The sequence below is a fragment of the Chiloscyllium punctatum genome, chromosome 23 (genome assembly GCF_047496795.1).
Source record: "Chiloscyllium punctatum isolate Juve2018m chromosome 23, sChiPun1.3, whole genome shotgun sequence".
Lineage (NCBI taxonomy): Eukaryota > Metazoa > Chordata > Chondrichthyes > Orectolobiformes > Hemiscylliidae > Chiloscyllium > Chiloscyllium punctatum.
Window position 1 is genome coordinate 14520561 of NC_092761.1, and position 17586 is coordinate 14538146.

Sequence of the window (17586 nt, forward strand, 5' to 3'; positions counted from 1 at the left end):
GCAGACTGACCTCACTCTGTCAATATAACACACCCAGAGAAGAGCAGACTGACCTCACTCTGTCAATGTAACACACCCAGAGAAGAGCAGACTGACTACACTCTGTCAATGCAAGACACGCAGGGAAGAGCAGGCTGATCCCACTCTGTCAATGTAACACACCAAGGGAACAGCAGAATGACCTCACTCTCATTGTAACACACCCAGTCAAGAGCAGACTGACCGCACCCTGTCACTGTAACACACCCAGGGAAGAGCAGACTGACCACACTCAGTCAATATAACACATCCAGGGAAGAGCAGTCTGACCCCACTCTGTCAATGTAACACAGGCAGGGAAGAGCACACTGAACCCAATCTGTCAGTGTAACAGGCTGGGAAGAGCAGACTGACCTCACTCTGTCAATGTAACACACCCAGAGAAGAGCAGACTGACCCCACTCTGTCATGCAAGATACCCAGGGAAGAGCAGACTGACCCCACTCTGTCAATGTAACACACCCAGGGAAGAGCAGAATGACCCCACTCTGTCAATGTAACACACGCAGGGAAGAGCAGACTAACCACGCTCTGTCAATGTAACACACCCTGGGAAGAGCTGACTGATCCCACTCTGTCAATGTAACACTCCCAGTGAAGAGCAGGCTGATCCCACTCTGTCAATGTAACACACCCAGAGAAGAGCAGACTGACCCAACTCTGTCAATGCAAGACACCCAGGGAAGAGCAGACTGACCCCACTCTGTCAATGTAACACACCCAGGGAAGAGCAGACTGACCCCATCTGTCAATGTCACAATCGCAGGGAAGAGCAGACTAACCACACTCTGTCAATGTAACACACCCTGGGAAGAGCTGACAGACGCCACTCTGACAATTTACACATCAAGGCAAGAGCAGACTCTCCTCACTCTAAACTTAATCCACCCAATGAAGAGCAGACTGACCCCACCCTGTCACTGTAACACACCAAGGGAAGAGCAGACTGACCCCACTCTGTCAAAGTAAACCACCGAGACAAGAGCAGACTGATCCTACTCTGTCAATGTAACCCACGCAGGGAAGAGCAGACTGACCCGACCCTGTCAATGTAACACACCGAGGGAAGAGCAGACTGACCCCACTGAGTCAATCTAACACACCCAGGGAAGAGCAGACTGACCCCACTCTGTCAATGTAACCCACGCAGGGAAGAGCAGACTGACCCCACTCTGTCAATGTAACACACCCAGGGAAGAGCAGACTGATCTCACTCTGTCAATGTCACACTCCCAGGGAAGTGCAGACTGACACCACCCTGTCAATGTAACACACCCAGGGAAGAACAGACTGACCCCACTATGTCAATGAAACAGTCTCAGGGAAGAGCCGACTTAACCCACTCTGTCAATGTAACACATCCAGGGAAGAGCAGACCGACCCGACGCTGTCAATGTAACATACTCAGGGAAGAGCAGACTGACCCCACGCTGTCAATGTAACCCACCGAAACAAGAGCAGACTGATCCCACTCTGTCAATGTAACACACCCAGGGAAGTGCAGACTGACCTCAATCTGTCAATGTAACACATCCAGGAAAGAGCAGACTGTTCCCACTCTGTCAATGTCACACACCAAGGGAAGAGCAGACTGACACCACTCTGTCAATGTAACACACCGAGGGAAGAACAGACTGACCCCACTATGTGAATGTATCAGAACCAGGGAAGATGAGACTGACCCCTCTCTGTCAATGAGCACACCCAGGGAAGAGCAGACCGACCCCACTCTGTCAATGTAACCCACTCAGGGAAGTTCAGACTGACCCCACGCTGTCAATGTAACCCACCGAGACAAGAGCAGACTGATCCCACTCTGTCAATGTAACATACCCAGGGAAGTGCAGACTGACCTCAATCTGTCAATGTAACACATCCAGGGAAGAGCAGACTGATCCCACTCTGTCAATCTAACACACCCAGGGAAGTGCAGACTGACCCCACTCTGTCATTGTAACACAACGAGGGAAGAGCAGACTGACCCCACCCTTTCAATGTAACACACTCAGGGAAGAGCAGACTGAACCCACTCTGTCAATGTAAAACACCCAGCGAAGAGCACATTGCCCTCACTCTCAATGTAACCCACCCAGTGAAGAGCAGACTGACCCCACCCTGTCACTGTAACAAACCCAGGGAAGAGCAGACCGACCCCACCCTGTCAATGTAACACACCCAGGGAAGAGTTGACTGACCCTACTCTGTCAATGTAACCCACTCAGGGAAGAGAAGACTTACCCAACTCTGTCAATGTAACACACCCAGGGAAGAGCAGACTAAACCCACTGTGTCAATGTAACCGACCCAGGGAAGAGCAGACTGACCGCACTCTGTCTATGTAACCCACCCAGGGAAGAGCAGACTGATCCCACTCTGTCAATGTAACCCAACCAGGGAAGGGCAGACTGACCGCTCTCTGTCAATATAACACACCCAGATAAGAGCAGGCTGACCCCACTCTGTCAATGTAACACACGCAGGGAAGAGCACATTGAACCCAATCTGTCAGTGGAACACACCTGGGAAGAGCAGACTGACCTCACTCTGTCAATATAACACACCCAGAGAAGAGCAGACTGACCTCACTCTGTCAATGTAACACACCCAGAGAAGAGCAGACTGACTACACTCTGTCAATGCAAGACACGCAGGGAAGAGCAGGCTGATCCCACTCTGTCAATGTAACACACCAAGGGAACAGCAGAATGACCTCACTCTCATTGTAACACACCCAGTCAAGAGCAGACTGACAGCACACTGTCACTGTAACACACCCAGGGAAGAGCAGACTGACCACACCCTGTCAAAAAACACACTCAGGGAAGAGCAGACTGACCCCACTCTGTCAATGCAAGACACCCAGGGAAGAGCAGACTGACCCCACTCGGTCAATGTAACACACCCAGGGAAGAGCAGAATGACCACACTCTGTCAATATAACACACCCAGAGAAGAGCAGTCTGACCCCACTCAGTCAATGTAACACACGCAGGGAGAGCACACTGAACCAAATCTGTCAGTGTAACACACCTGGGAAGAGCAGACTGACCTCACTATGTCAATGTAACACACCAAGGGAAGAGCAGACTGACACGACTCTGTCAATGTAACACACCGAGGGAAGAGCAGACTGACCCCACTCTGTCAATGTAACCCACTCAGGGATGAGCAGACTGACCCCACTCTGTCAATGTAACCCACCCAGACAAGAGCAGACTGATCCCACTCTGTCAATGTAACACACTCAGGGAAGAGCATACTGATCCCACTGTGTGAATCTAACACACCCAGGGAGGAGCAGACTGACCCCACTCTGTCAATTTAAACCACGCAGGGAAGAGAAGATTGACCCCACTCTGTCAATGTAACACACGCAGGGAAGAGCACTCTGACCCCACTCTGTCAATGAAACACGCCCAGGGAAGAGCAGACTGACCCCACTCTGACAATGTAACACACCCAGGGAAGGGCAGAGTGACCCTAACCTGTTAATGTAACCCACTCAGGGAAGAACAGACTGACCCCACTCTCTCAATGTAACACACCCAGGGAAGAGCAGACTGACCCCACTCTGTCAATATAACACATCCAGCGAAGAGCAGTCTGACCCCACTCTGTCAATGTAACACAGGCAGGGAAGAGCCCACTGAACCAAATCTGTCAGTGTAACACACCTGGGAAGAGCAGACTGACCTCACTCTGTCAATGTAACACACCCAGGGAAGAGCAGACTGACCCCACTCTGTCAATGTAACCCACCCAGGGAAGAGCAGACTGACCCCACCCTGTCAATGCAACACACCCAGGGAAGAGCAGACTGACCCCAGTCTGTCAATGTAACTCACCCAGGGAAGAACAGACTGACGGCTCTCTGTCAATGTCACACACCCAGGGAAGAGCAGACTGACCCGACTCTGTGAATATAACACACCCAGGGAAGAGCAGTCGGACCCCACTCTGTCAATGCAAGACACCCAGGGAAGAGCAGACTGACCCCATCTGTCAATGTCACACACGCAGGGAAGAGCAGACTAACCACACTCTGTCAATGTAACACACCCTGGGAAGAGCTGACAGACGCCACTCTGACAATTTACACACCAAGGCAAGAGCAGACTCTCCTCACTCTAAACTTAATCCACCCAAGGAAGAGCAGACTGACCCCATCCTGTCACTGTAACACACCGAAGGAAGAGCAGACTGACCCCACTCTGTCAAAGTAACCCACCCAGACAAGAGCAGACTGATCCCACTCTGTCAATGTAACACACCCAGAGAAGAGCAGACTGACCCCATTCTGTCAATGTAACACACCCAGGGAAGAGCAGACTGCCCCCACTCTGACACTGTAACACAACGAGGGAAGAGCAGACTGACCCCAGCCTGTCAATGTAACACACCAAGGGAAGAGCAGACTGACCCCACCCTTTCAATGTAACACACTCAGGGAAGACCAGACTGAACCCACTCTGTCAATTTAACACACCCAGGGAAGAGCAGACTGACCATACTCTGTCAATGTAAAACACCCAGCGAAGAGCACATTGCCCTCACTCTCAATGTAACCCACCCAGTGAAGAGCAGACTGACCCCACCCTGTCACTGTAACAAACCCAGGGAAGAGCAGACCGACCCCACCCTGTCAATGTAACACACCCCGGGAAGAGTTGACTGACCCTACTCTGTCAATGTTACACACACAAGGAAGAGCAGACTGACCCCACTCTGTCAATGTAACAGACCCAGGGAAGAGCAGAATGAACCCACTGTCAATCTAACACACCCAGGCAAGCGCAGACTGACCCCACTCTGTCAATGTAACACACCCAGGGAAGAGCAGACTGCCCCCACTCTGTCACTGTAACACAACGAGGGAAGAGCAGACTGACCCCAGCCTGTCAATGTAACACACCCAGGGAAGAGCAGGCTGACCCCACTCTGTCAATGTTACACACGCAGGGAAGAGCAGAATGACACCACCCTGTCACTGTAACACAGCCAGGGAAGAGCAGACTGACCCCACCCGGTCAATGTAACACACACCCAGGGAAGAGCAGACTGACCCTACTCTTCAATGTTACACACCCAAGGAAGAGCAGACTGACCCCACTCTGTCAAAGTAACCCACTCAGGGAAGAGAAGACTGACCCCACTCTGTCAATGTAACACACCCAGGGAAGAGCAGACTGAGCCCACTCTGTCAATTTCACACACCCAGAAAACAGCAGACTGACACCACTCTGTCAATGTAACACACCCGGGGAAGAACAGACTGACCCCACTCTGTCAATGTATCAGAACCAGGGAAGAGCAGACTGACCCCAGCCTGTCAATGTCACACACCCAGGGAAGAGCTGGCTGACCCCACTCTGTCAATGTTACACACGCAGTGAAGAGCATACTGACCCCACCCTGTCACTGTAACACAGCCAGGGAAGAGCAGACTGACCCCACCCGGTCAATGTAACACACACCCAGGGAAGAGCAGACTGACCCTACTCTTCAATGTTACACACCCAAGGAAGAGCAGACTGACCCCACTCTGTCAAAGTAACCCACTCAGGGAAGAGAAGACTGACCCCACTCTGTCAATGTAACACACCCAGGGAAGAGCAGACTGAGCCCACTCTGTCAATGTCACACACCCAGAGAACAGCAGACTGACACCACTCTGTCAATGTAGCACACCCGGGGAATAACAGACTGACCCCACTCTGTCAATGTATCAGAACCAGGGAAGAGTAGACTGACCCCACTCTGTCCATGAGCACACCCAGGGAAGAGCAGACCGACCCCACTCTGTCAATCTAACCCACTCAGGGAAGAGCAGACTGACCCCACGCTGTCAATGTAACCCACCGAGACAAGAGCAGACTGATCCCACTCTGTCAATGTAACACACCCAGGGATGTGCAGACTGACCTGAATCTGTCAATGTAACACACCCGGTGAAGAACAGACTGACCCCACTCTGTCAATGTATCAGAACCAGGGAAGAGTAGACTGACCCCACTCTGTCAATGAGCACACCCAGGGAAGAGCAAACCGACCCCACTCTGTCAATGTAACCCACTCAGGGAAGAGCAGACTGACCCCACGCTGTCAATGTAACCCACCGAGACAAGAGCAGACTGATCCCACTCTGTCAATGTAACACACCCAGGGAAGAGCAGACTGACCCCATTCTGTCAATGTAACACACCCAGGGAAGAGCAGACTGCCCCCACTCTGACACTGTAGCACAACGAGGGAAGAGCAGACTGACCCCAGCCTGTCAATGTAACACACCAAGGGAAGAATAGACTGACCCCACCTTTTCAATGTAACACACTCAGGGAAGACCAGACTGAACCCACTCTGTCAATTTAACACACCCAGGGAAGAGCAGACTGACCCTACTCTGTCAATGTAAAACACCCAGCGAAGAGCACATTGCCCTCACTCTCAATGTAACCCACCCAATGAAGAGCAGACTGACCCCACCCTGTCACTGTAACAAACCCAGGGAAGAGCAGACCGACCCCACCCTGTCAATGTAACACACCCCGGGAAGAGTTGACTGACCCTACTCTGTCAATGTTACACACACAAGGAAGAGCAGACTGACCCCACTCTGTCAATGTAACAGACCCAGGGAAGAGCAGAATGAACCCACTGTGTCAATCTAACACACCCAGGGAAGCGCAGACTGACCCCACTCTGTCAATGTAACACACCCAGGGAAGAGCAGACTGCCCCCACTCTGTCACTGTAACACAACGAGGGAAGAGCAGACTGACCCCAGCCTGTCAATGTAACACACCCAGGGAAGAGCAGGCTGACCCCACTCTGTCAATGTTACACACGCAGGGAAGAGCACATTGAACCCAATCTGTCAGTGTAACACACCTGGGAAGAGCAGACTGACCTCACTCTGTCAATGTAGCACACCCAGACAAGAGCAGACTGACCCCACTATGTCAATGTAACGCACCCAGAGAAGAGCAGACTCACCCCACTCTGTCAATGCAAGAAACCCCGTGAAGAGCAGACTGTCCCCACTCTGTCAATGTAACACACCCAGGGAAGAGCAGAATGACCCCACTCTGTCAATGTAACTCACCAAGGGAAGAACAGACTAACCAAAATCTGTCAGTGTAACACACCTGGGAAGAGCAGACTGACCTCACTCTGTCAAAGTAAAACACCTAGAGAAGAGCAGAATGACCTCACTCTCATTGTAACACACCCAGTCAAGAGCAGACTGACCGCACCCTGTCACTTTAACACACCCAGGGAAGAGCAGACTGACCACACCCTGTCAAAAAACACACTCAGGGAAGAGCAGACTGACCCCACTCTGTCAATGCAAGACACCCAGGGAAGAGCAGACTGACACCACTGCGTCAAGATAACACACCAAGGGAACAGCAGAATGACCACACTCTGTCAATATAACACACCCATGGAAGAGCAGTCTGACCCCACTCTGTCAATGAAACACACCCAGGGAAGAGCAAACTGAACCAAATCTGTCAGTGTAACACACCTGGGAAGAGCAGACTGACCTCACTATGTCAATGTAACACACCAAGGGAAGAGCAGACTGACCCCACTCTGTCAATGTAACCCACTCAGGGATGAACAGATTGACCCCACACTGTCAATGTAACCCACCCAGACAAGAGCAGACTGATCCCACTCTGTCAATGTAACACACTCAGGGAAGAGTAGACTGACCCCACTGTGTCAATCTAACACACCCAGGGAAGAGCAGCCTGACCCCACTCTGCCAATTTAAACCACGCAGGGAAGCGCAGACAGACCCCACTCTGTCAATGTAACACACCCAGGGAAGAGCAGACTGCCCCCACTCTGTCACTGTAACACAACGAGGGAAGAGCAGACTGACACCAGCCTGTCAATGTAACACACTCAGGGAAGAGCAGACTGACCTCACTCTGTCAATGTAGCACACCCAGACAAGAGGAGACTGACCCCACTCTGTCAATGTAACGCACCCAGAGAAGAGCAGACTCACCCCACTCTGTCAATGCAAGAAACCCAGTGAAGAGCAGACTGTCCCCACTCTGTCAATGTAACACACCCAGGGAAGAGCAGAATGACCCCACTCTGTCAATGTAACTCACCAAGGGAAGAACAGACTAACCAAAATCTGTCAGTGTAACGCACCTGGGAAGAGCAGACTGACCTCACTCTGTCAATGTAACACACCTAGAGAAGAGCAGACTGACGCCACTCTGTCAATGTAACGCACGCAGGGAAGAGCAGACTGACCTCACTCTGTCAATGTAACACACCCAGAGAAGAGCAGAATGACCTCACTCTCATTGTAACACACCCAGGGAAGAGCAGACTGACCACACCCTGTCAAAAAACAAACTCAGGGAAGAGCAGACTGACCCCACTCTGTCAATGTAACACACCCAGGGAAGAGCAGACTGACCCCACTCCGTCAATGTAACACACCCAGGAAAGAGCAGAATGACCACACTCTGTCAATATAACACACCCATGGAAGAGCAGTCTGACCCCACTCTGTCAATGAAACACACGCAGGGAAGAGCAAACTGAACCAAATCTGTCAGTGTAACACACCTGGGAAGAGCAGACTGACCTCACTATGTTAATGTAACACACCAAGGGAAGAGCAGACTGACCCCACTCTGTCAATGTAACCCACTCAGGGATGAGCAGATTGACCCCACACTGTCAATGCAACCCACCCAGACAAGAGCAGACTGATCCCACTCTGTCAATGTAACACACTCAGGGAAGAGCAGACTGACCCCACTGTGTCAATCTAACACACCCAGGGAAGAGCAGACTGACCCCACTCTGCCAATTTAAACCACGCAGGGAAGAGCAGATTGACCCCACTCTGTCAATGTAACACACGCAGGGAAGAGCAGTCTGACCCCACTCTGTCAATGAAACACGCCCAGGGAAGAGCAGACTGATCCCACTCTGTCTATGTAACACACCCAGGGAAGAGCAGACTAAACCCACTGTGTCAATGTAACCGACCCAGGGAAGAGCAGACTGACCCCACTCTGTCTATGTAACCCACCCAGGGAAGAGCAGACTGACCCCACTCTGTCAATGTAACCCAACCAGGGAAGGGCAGACTGACCCCACTCTGACAATGTAACACACCCAGGGAAGGGCAGAGTGACCCCACCCTGTTAATGTAACCCACTCAGGGAAGAGCAGTCTGACCACACTCTGTCAATGTAACACACGCAGGGAAGAGCACTCTGACACCACTCTGTCAATGAAACACGCCCAGGGAAGAGCAGACTGATCCCACTCTGTCAATGTAACACACCCAGGGAAGAGCAGACTAAACCCACTGTGTCAATGTAACCGACCCAGGGAAGAGCAGACTGACCCCACTCTGTCAATGTAACCCAACCAGGGAAGGGCAGACTGACCCCACTCTGACAATGTAACACATCCAGGGAAGGGCAGAGTGACCCCACACTGTTAATGTAACCACCTCAGGGAAGAGCAGTCTGACCCCACTCTGTCAATGTAACACACCCAGGGAAGAGCAGACTGACCCCACTCAGTCAATATAACACATCCAGGGAAGAGCAGTCTGACCCCACTCTGTCAATGTAACACAGGCAGGGAAGAGCACACTGAACCCAATCTGTCAGTGTAACACACCTGGGAAGAGCAGACTGACCTCACTCTGTGAATGTAACACACCCAGAGAAGAGCAGACTGACCCCACTCTTTCATGCAAGATACCCAGGGAAGAGCAGACTGACCCCACTCTGTCAATGTAACACACCCAGGGAAGAGCAGAATGACCCCACTCTGTCAATATAACACACCCTGGGAACAGCTGACAGACGCCACTCTGACAATATACACATCAAGGCAAGAGCAGACTGTCCTCACTCTAAACTTAATGCACCCAATGAAGAGCAGACTGACCCCACCCTGTCACTGTAACACACCGAGGGAAGAGCAGACTGACCCCACTCTGTCAAAGTAAGCCACCGAGACAAGAGCAGACTGATCCTACTCTGTCAATGTAACCCACGCAGGGAAGAGCAGACTGAACCGACCCAATCAATGTAACACACCGAGGGAAGAGCAGACTGACCCCACTGAGTCAATCTAACACACCCAGGGAAGAGCACACTGACCCCACTGTGTCAATGTAACCCACGCAGGGAAGAGCAGACTGACCCCACTCTGTCAATGTAACACACCCAGGGAAGAGCAGACTGATCTCACTCTGTCAATGTCACACTCCCAGGGAAGTGCAGACTGACACCACCCTGTCAATGTAACACACCCAGGGAAGAACAGACTGACCCCACTATGTCAATGAAACAGTCCCAGGGAAGAGACGACTTAACCCACTCTGTCAATGCAACACACCCAGGGAAGAGCAGACCGACCCGACCCTGTCAATGTAACACACTCAGGGAAGAGCAGACTGACCCCACGCTGTCAATGTAACCCACCGAGACAAGAGCAGACTGATCCCACTCTGTCAATGTAACACACCCAGGGAAGTGCAGACTGACCTCAATCTGTCAATGTAACACATCCAGGAAAGAACAGACTGATCCCACTCTGTCAATGTCACACACCAAGGGAAGAGCAGACTGACACCACTCTGTCAATGTAACACACCCAGGGAAGAACAGACTGACCCCACTATGTCAATGTATCAGAACCAGGGAAGATTAGACTGACCCCACTCTGTCAATGAGCACACCCAGGGAAGAGCAGACCGACCCCACTCTGTCAATGTAACCCACTCAGGGAAGTTCAGACTGATCCCACTCTGTCAATGTAACACACCCAGGGAAGTGCAGACTGACCTCAATCTGTCAATGTAACACATCCAGGGAAGAGCAGATTGATCCCACTCTGTCAATGTAACAGACCCAGGGAAGAGCAGACTGACCGCACTGTGTCAATCTAACACACCCAGGGAAGTGCAGACTGACCCCACTCTGTCATTGTAACACAACGAGGGAAGAGCAGACTGACCCCACCCTTTCAATGTAACACACTCAGGGAAGAGCAGACTGAACCCACTCTGTCAATGTAAAACACCCAGCGAAGAGCACTTTGCCCACACTCTCAATGTAACCCACCCAGTGAAGAGCAGACTGACCCCACCCTGTCACTGTAACAAACCCAGGGAAGAGCAGACCGACCCCACCCTGTCAATGTAACACACCCAGGGAAGAGTTGACTGACCCTACTCTGTCAATGTAACCCACTCAGGGAAGAGAAGACTTACCCAACTCTGTCAATGTAACACACCCAGGGAAGAGCCGATTGATCCCACACTGTCAATGCAACACACCCAGTGAAGACCAGACTAACCCCAATCTGTCAGTGTAAAACACCTGGGAACCGCAGACTGACCCCACCCTGTCAATGTAACTCACCCAGGGAAGAACAGACTGACCGCTCTCTGTCAATATAACACATCCAGATAAGAGCAGGCTGACCCCACTCTGTCAATGTAACACACGCAGGGAAGAGCACATTGAACCCAATCTGTCAGTGTAACACACCTGGGAAGAGCAGACTGACCTCACTCTGTCAATGTAGCACACCCAGACAAGAGCAGACTGACCCCACTCTGTCAATGTAACGCACCCAGAGAAGAGCAGACTGACCCCACTCTGTCAATGCAAGAAACCCAGTGAAGAGCAGACTGTCCCCACTCTGTCAATGTAACACACCCAGGGAACAGCAGAATGACCCCACTCTGTCAATGTAACTCACCCAGGGAAGAACAGACTAACCAGAATCTGTCAGTGTAACACACCTGGGAAGAGCAGACTGACCTCACTCTGTCAATATAACACACCCAGAGAAGAGAAGACTGACCTCACTCTGTCAATGTAACACACCCAGAGAAGAGCAGACTGACTACACTCTGTCAATGCAAGACACGCAGGGAAGAGCAGGCTGATCCCACTCTGTCAATGTAACACACCAAGGGAAGAGCAGAATGACCTCCCTCTCATTGTAACACACCCAGTCAAGAGCAGACTGACCGCACCCTGTCACTGTAACACACCCAGGGTAGAGCAGACTGACCCCACCCTGTCAAAAAACACACTCAGGGAAGAGCAGACTGACCCCACTCTGTCAATGCAAGACACCCAGGGAAGAGCAGACTGACCCCACTCGGTCAATGTAACACACCCAGGGAAGAGCAGAATGACCACACCCTGTCAATATAACACACCCAGAGAAGAGCAGTCTGACCCCACTCTGTCAATGTAACACACGCAGGGAGAGCACACTGAACCAAATCTGTCAGTGTAAAACACCTGGGAAGAGCAGACTGACCTCACTATGTCAATGTAACACACCAAGGGAAGAGCAGACTGACACCACTCTGTCAATGTAACACACCGAGGGAAGAGCAGACTGACCCCACTCTGTCAATGTAACCCACTCAGGGATGAGCAGACTGACCCCACTCTGTCAATGTAACCCACCCAGACAAGAGCAGACTGATCCCACTCTGTCAATGTAACACACTCAGGGAAGAGCAGACTGACCCCACTGTGTCAATCTAACACACCCAGGGAGGAGCAGACTGACCCCACTCTGTCAATTTAAACCACGCAGGGAAGAGAAGATTGACCCCACTCTGTCAATGTAACACACGCAGGGAAGAGCAGACTGATCCCACTCTGTCAATGTAACACACCCAGGGAAGAGCCGATTGATCACACACTGTCAATGCAACACACCCAGTGAAGACCAGACTAACCCAAATCTGTCAGTGTAAAACACCTGGGAACAGCAGGCAGACCCCACCCTGTCAATGTAACTAACCCAGGGAAGAGCAGACTGACTTCACTCTGTCAATGTAGCACACCCAGAAAAGACCAGACTGACCCCACTCTGTCAATGTAACGCACCCAGAGAAGAGCAGACTGACCCCACTCTGTCAATACAAGAAACCCAGTGAAGAGCAGACTGTCCCCACTCTGTCAATGTAACACACCCAGGGAAGAGCAGAATGACCCCACTCTGTCAATGTAACTCACCCAGGGAAGAACAGACTAACCAAAAACTGTCAGTGTAACACACCTGGGAAGAGCAGACTGACCTCACTCTGTCAATGTAACACACCCAGAGAAGAGCAGACTGACGCCACTCTGTCAATGTAACGCACGCAGGGAAGAGCAGACTGACCTCACTCTGTCAATGTAACACACCAAGGGAAGAGCAGAATGACCTCACTCTCATTGTAACACACCCAGTCAAGAGCAGACTGACCGCACCCTGTCACTGTAACACACCCAGGGAAGAGCAGGCTGACCCCACCCTGTCAAAAAACACACTCAGGGAAGAGCAGACTGACCCCACTCCGTCAATTTAACACACCCAGGGAAGAGCAGAATGACCCCACTCTGTCAATGTAACACACGCAGGGAAGAGCACACTGAACCAAATCTGTCAGTGTAACACACCTGGGAAGAGCAGACTGACCCCACTGTGTCAATCTAACACACAAAGGGAAGATCAGACTGACCCCACTCTGTCAATTTAAACAACGTAGGGAAGAGCAGATTGACCCCACTCTGTCAATGTAACACACGCAGGGAAGAGCACTCTGACACCACTCTGTCAATGAAACACGCCCAGGGAAGAGCAGACTGATCCCACTCTGTCAATGTAAAACACCCAGGGAAGAGGAGACTAAACCCACTGTGTCAATGTAACCGACCCAGGGAAGAGCAGAATGACCCCACTCTGTCTATGTAACCCACCCAGGGAAGAGCAGACTGACCCCACTCTGTCAATGTAACCCAACCAGGGAAGGGCAGACTGACCCCACTCTGACAAGGTAACACACCCAGGGAAGGGCAGAGTGACCCCACCCTGTTAATGTAACCCACTCAGGGAAGAGCAGTCTGACCCCAATCTGTCAATGTAACACACGCAGGGAAGAGCACTCAGACACCACTCTGTCAATGAAACACGCCCAGGGAAGCGCAGACTGATCCCACTCTGTCAATGTAACACACCCAGGGAAGAGCAGACTAAACCCACTATGTCAATGTAACCGACCCAGGGAAGAGCAGACTGACCCCACTCTGTCTATGTAACCCACCCAGGGAAGAGCAGACTGACCCCACTCTGTCAATGTAACCCAGCCAGGGAAGGGCAGACTGACCCCAGTCTGACAATGTAACACACCCAGGGAAGGGCAGAGTGACCCCACACTGTTAATGTAACCCACTCAGGGAAGAGCAGTCTGACCCCACTCTGTCAATGTAACACACCCAGGGAAGAGCAGACTGACCCCACTCAGTCAATATAACACATCCAGGGAAGAGCAGTCTGACCCCACTCTGTCAATGTAACACAGGCAGGGAAGAGCACACTGAACCCAATCTGTCAGTGTAACACACCTGGGAAGAGCAGACTGACCTCACTCTGTCAATGTAACACACCCAGAGAAGAGCAGACTGACCCCACTCTGTCATGCAAGATACCCAGGGAAGAGCAGACTGACCCCACTCTGTCAATGTAACACACCCAGGGAAGAGCAGAATGACCCCACTCTGTAAATGTAACACACGCAGGGAAGAGCAGACTAACCACGCTCTGTCAATGTAACACAACCTGGTAAGAGCTGACTGATCCCACTCTGTCAATGGAACACTCCCAGTGAAGAGCAGGCTGATCCCACTCTGTCAATGTAACACACCCAGAAAAGAGCAGACTGACCCAACTCTGTCAATGCAAGACACCCAGGGAAGCGCAGACTGACCCCACTCTGTCAATGTAAAACACCCAGGGAAGAGGAGACTAAACCCACTGTGTCAATGTAACCGACCTAGGGAAGAGCAGAATGACCCCACTCTGTCTCTGTAACCCACCCAGGGAAGAGCAGACTGACCCCACTCTGTCAATGTAACACACCCAGGGAAAGGCAGAGTTACCCCACCCTGTTAATGTAACCCACTCAGGGAAGAGCAGACTGACCCGACTCTGTCAATCTAACACACCCAGGGAGGAGCAGACTGACCCCACTCTGGCAATATAACACATCCAGCGAACAGCAGTCTGACCCCACTCTGTGAATGTAGCACAGGCAGGGAAGAGCACACTGAACCCAATCTGTCAGTGTAACACACCTGGGAAGAGCAGACTGACCCCACTCTGTCAATGTAACACACCCAGAGAAGAGCAGACTCACCCCACTCTGTCATGCAAGATACCCAGGGAAGAGCAGACTGACCCCACTCTGTCAATGTAACACACCCAGGGAAGAGCAGCCTGACCCCACTCCGTCAATGTAACACACCCAGGGAAGAGCAGAATGACCACACTCTGTCAATATAACACATCCAGCGAAGAGCAGTCTGACCCCACTCTGTCAATGAAACACACGCAGGGAAGAGCAAACTGAACCAAATCTGTCAGTGTAACACACCTGGGAAGAGCAGACTGACCTCACTATGTCAACGTAACACACCAAGGGAAGAGCAGACTGACACGACTCTGTCAATGTAACACACCGAGGGAAGAGCAGACTGACCCCACTCTGTCAATGTAACCCACTCAGGGATGAGCAGACTGACCCCACACTGTCAATGTAACCCACCCAGACAAGAGCAGACTGATCCCACTCTGTCAATGTAACACACTCAGGGAAGAGCAGACTGACCCCACTGTGTCAATCTATCACACCCAGGGAAGAGCAGACTGACCCCACTCTGCCAATTTAAACCACGCAGGGAAGAGCAGATTGACCCCACTCTGTCAATGTAACATACGCAGGGAAGAGAAGATTGACCCCACTCTGTCAATGAAACACGCCCAGGGAAGAGCAGACTGATCCCACTCTGTCAATTTAACACACCCAGGGAAGAGCAGACTAAACCCACTGTGTCAATGTAACCGACCCAGGGAAGAGCAGACTGACCCCACTCTGTCGATGTAACCCACCCAGGGAAGAGCAGACTGACCCCACTCTGTCAATGTAACCCAACCAGGGAAGGGCAGACTGACCCCACTCTGACAATGTAACACACCCAGGGAAGGGCAGAGTGACCCCACCCTGTTAATGTAACCCACTCAGGGAAGAGCAGTCTGACCCCACTCTGTCAATGTAACACACGCAGGGAAGAGCACTCTGACACCACTCTGTCAATGAAACACGCCCAGGGAAGAGCAGACTGATCCCACTCTGTCAATGTAACACACCCAGGGAAGAGCAGACTAAACCCACTATGTCAATGTAAACGACCCAGGGAAGAGCAGACTGACCCCACTCTGTCTATGTAACCCACCCAGGGAAGAGCAGACTGACCCCACTCTGTCAATGTAACCCAGCCAGGGAAGGGCAGACTGACCCCAGTCTGACAATGTAACACACCCAGGGAAGGGCAGAGTGACCCCACACTGTTAATGTAACCCACTCAGGGAAGAGCAGTCTGACCCCACTCTGTCAATGTAACACACCCAGGGAAGAGCAGACTGACCCCACTCAGTCAATATAACACATCCAGGGAAGAGCAGTCTGACCCCACTCTGTCAATGTAACACAGGCAGGGAAGAGCACACTGAACCCAATCTGTCAGTGTAACACACCTGGGAAGAGCAGACTGACCTCACTCTGTCAATGTAACACACCCAGAGAAGAGCAGACTGACCCCACTCTGTCATGCAAGATACCCAGGGAAGAGCAGACTGACCCCACTCTGTCAATGTAACACACCCAGGGAAGAGCAGAATGACCCCACTCTGTAAATGTAACACACGCAGGGAAGAGCAGACTAACCACGCTCTGTCAATGTAACACAACCTGGTAAGAGCTGACTGATCCCACTCTGTCAATGGAACACTCCCAGTGAAGAGCAGGCTGATCCCACTCTGTCAATGTAACACACCCAGAAAAGAGCAGACTGACCCAACTCTGTCAATGCAAGACACCCAGGGAAGCGCAGACTGACCCCACTCTGTCAATGTAAAACACCCAGGGAAGAGGAGACTAAACCCACTGTGTCAATGTAACCGACCTAGGGAAGAGCAGAATGACCCCACTCTGTCTCTGTAACCCACCCAGGGAAGAGCAGACTGACCCCACTCTGTCAATGTAACACACCCAGGGAAAGGCAGAGTTACCCCACCCTGTTAATGTAACCCACTCAGGGAAGAGCAGACTGACCCGACTCTGTCAATCTAACACACCCAGGGAGGAGCAGACTGACCCCACTCTGGCAATATAACACATCCAGCGAACAGCAGTCTGACCCCACTCTGTGAATGTAGCACAGGCAGGGAAGAGCACACTGAACCCAATCTGTCAGTGTAACACACCTGGGAAGAGCAGACTGACCCCACTCTGTCAATGTAACACACCCAGAGAAGAGCAGACTCACCCCACTCTGTCATGCAAGATACCCAGGGAAGAGCAGACTGACCCCACTCTGTCAATGTAACACACCCAGGGAAGAGCAGCCTGACCCCACTCCGTCAATGTAACACACCCAGGGAAGAGCAGAATGACCACACTCTGTCAATATA